This window comes from Berghia stephanieae, chromosome 1, assembly GCF_034508935.2.
Source record: "Berghia stephanieae isolate SIO BIC M18660-M18661 chromosome 1, UCSD_Bste_1.3, whole genome shotgun sequence".
Lineage (NCBI taxonomy): Eukaryota > Metazoa > Mollusca > Gastropoda > Nudibranchia > Aeolidiidae > Berghia > Berghia stephanieae.
The window spans coordinates 93,992,250-93,995,608 of NC_088360.1; positions in this window are offsets into that span (position 1 = coordinate 93,992,250).

The window sequence follows — 3,359 nt, forward strand, 5'->3', positions numbered from 1 at the left end:
GCAAACAAATGCTACATCCTCAGCACAGCTAAAAAGTACAATGAGACCTACAAACAACACCGTCCTGAAACAAGTTGACGATAACCCATACCTTGGCATCACCTTCTCAAGACTTGAAATGGGGGAAACACATTAACAAAATAACCCAAAAGGCAAGCTCCACCCTCGCCTTTCTCCGCTGAAATCTTAGCCACGCCCCAACGTCACACAAACAAAACGCCTACCTCGCACTTGTGAGATCACAATGGGAATACGGAGCAGTTGCTTGGGATACCTACCTGAAAGAGGATATTCAAAAACTTGAGAGAGTCCAGAGACAAGGCGCCCGCTTCATAACTGGGAACTATAAGAGCAGAACCCCAGGATGCATGACAAAAATGTTAGAAGAAAGAAACCTCATCAGCCGCCAACAAAGAAGAAAAGAAACCCGTCTGTCATTCATGTTCAAGATTATAACAGATCAAATACCATCGATAAAGGCAGACTCCTTTTTCACGCCACGACCAAACAAAAGAAAAATCCGAGCACTCACTTTTGCCAACCACATAACCGAAAACCCCATTGAGAGATACGCCACAAACAATTCGAACTGCTTCAAAATCCCATAGACAAGAACACAAAACTACAGAAATTCTTTCTTCCTTAGAACTATCTCGGAGTGGAATCGGCTGGATGAACTGGTCATCATGGCACCACGCCTAAACGATTTCAAGACCCGACTGACATGGGCCCGCGCCCAATGAGGACGCCGCTGAAATACAACCAGACCATTGGTTTCTTCAGCGCCAACCATACAGATACAGAACAACATTCTGTATAGAATGCACTTGTTACTTTTTTGTTTAATTAGGAAAAGTCTATTTTTGTGTCGGATGGGTGTGAAATTTCTAAAAATGTCTGGTTAGGAGAGAGTTAAACAAAGATCCGAAGACAGTGAAATTTTGCTTTGTGTAAGCCGTGAAGTAGTCTATAGATAATTGAGGAGACAGATGAATATTCATCTGGAAGCCAAAAGCGCATTAAATTAAGACCTGAAGACATATTTGCTTTGCACAGGCCGTGAAGTCATTCAAGTCCTCGTTCAGATAGATTTATCAGAAGATGGCGATCTAATAATATATCCCGAAACGTTCCAGACAAACTCAAAGAATTTTTTAAAATGAGCTTTTACCGAACGCAATATTCAAATCAGAAAAGTGTGGAGCGGGCACTTATGTGTGGCTGGATGACTCATTGGCTAGTGCGCCTGTTTGCTGATCTCCCTCTCTCTCTCTCTCTCTCTCTCTCTCTCTCTCTCTCTCTCTATATATATATATATATATATATATATATATATATATATATATATATATATATATATATCAGCCGTGTCAATTGGATCCCGAGTTTGGGTCTCTGACACCGTGATATTTCATTCTCTGTTTTCATCTGGTACTACCAAATACCATATAGACCTATTTCTCATCAGTATCAAAGTAAACAACAGTAATACTAAATTTGTTGGCCGAGACACGACGCATGTGCGGTGTTATTACAATTATTCTTTGTTCCGAAGTCGAGTGACATACCACTAGATCACAAAGCTGAACGTTAAGCTAATCCAGTGAGCAGTAAAGTATTGCAAATATACAGATTCTGGATTGTTATTGTTATTGTGGCCGAAGGGAGATGAGCAATAATTTGATCTCCTCCCCTAACGTAATGTAGAGTTGTCCTTAACCTTCGGTCACATGCCTAATGCACGGACCTTGGTTTGAGTGAATGGGATTCAATAGCCGTAAAGTCACTTCCTTCCTAATGACGCATGGTAACTTAGCAACACTGGCTCTAAACTATCGGAACAATGGCGGACGCCCGTATGAAATATTTCTTCGGCGAGCATAAAGCATATCCAAAGGAAAAAATACCCATAAATTTGATCATGTTTTGACTTTTACACATTCTGGTCACAAGACATATGAAAAGTTCTCGCCAGCATGAAAAATAAAAAGTAATATTTTTTTTTGTTTAGAACCAAGATGGTCGCCATTGCCTGGCGGCGTGACATCAGACTATTGAATCGTATTTCATAGTAATAAAATGAGTCCCTGTTTAGTCTTATTAGCGTGTGGACGTGTGTGTGTAAATGAAGATGCAGGGGCGTGGCTATAATGGTTGATTTGGTGCCTGGCACCGCTCCATCTTTTAAAAATGGATTACAGCATTTTTTAAAAATAAAACTGAAAAATAGTATATACCGCCTCTTACTTATTTGAGTAAGACTTTCCTTTAAATTTTTTTCTTTCTTTTGTATTTACAAATATATCATGTTTTAAGTATATTTTTTTCTGATTCTGGCACCACCTTATACTGTAAGCATACCACTCCTCTGTGAAGATGGCTAGTTGTTTAATGTAATATTGAAATGTAATCTTATTGACTTTAAATGTTTATAAGTATGTCGTCCAGGTAATATATGCATCGTTCCGAAATAAGTGTTTAATTTTTTAAAAACCTTTTACTTTTTCCTTTTGTTTAATTTAGTATCATGTCCATCTTATCTACTCTTTATACCTTGGTGTGCACTCATAAGGAAGTTGTACCATCAAGCCGATTCACCTTCTGTCAATCTCTATTACTCTCCTCCTCTCTATCTCGGTTCATCACGATATGTCAATACCGCCTCTGTCTGCTGTCTTATGACAAAGCGGTTACCTTGAACCCGTCTTTATAACAACCTGTAACATATGGCGCCCAATAAGAGGCCGATATTCTTGAATTCTTTATCTATCCTCTTTATCAACTCAGCATAAGTGATTGGGTTATTGTTGGGTCTAATAATAACAAAATAACATTTATATAACTCATGTCCATAAGTTTACCATGCTCAATGCGCCTCACATTGCTTTATTTATTCCCTCAGTAGGCCAGGTTGAATCATATTCCAATTTCATATTGCAAAAGTCGCTTGCATTACTATTCTTACAGTATCCATCAGTGCCAAGTACTTATTCAGACCTTAATAGAGTGGGGTAATTTGTGTAAAGCGCCTTACCCAAGGACACGCCCCCCCCCCCCCCCCCCCCCCCCACATGCTCAACAAAAGAATCCTACAAAAAAAAAAAAAAAAAAAAAAAAAACCACCCCCCCCCCCCCCACAAAAAAAAACAACAAAAACAACAACAGCAAAACAGAAAAGAAACCTCCGAAATAAAGACATCTAAAAATTGTGTTGAATACAAAGACGTGGTAACACTTAAAAATATATTTCAATGCAGGGTTTATTGACATTGATATATCATACATTGTGGAGGTAATGAGACGGTAGAGAACATAGACATTATAATAACATCATTTACATCTAATGCATATAATAATAC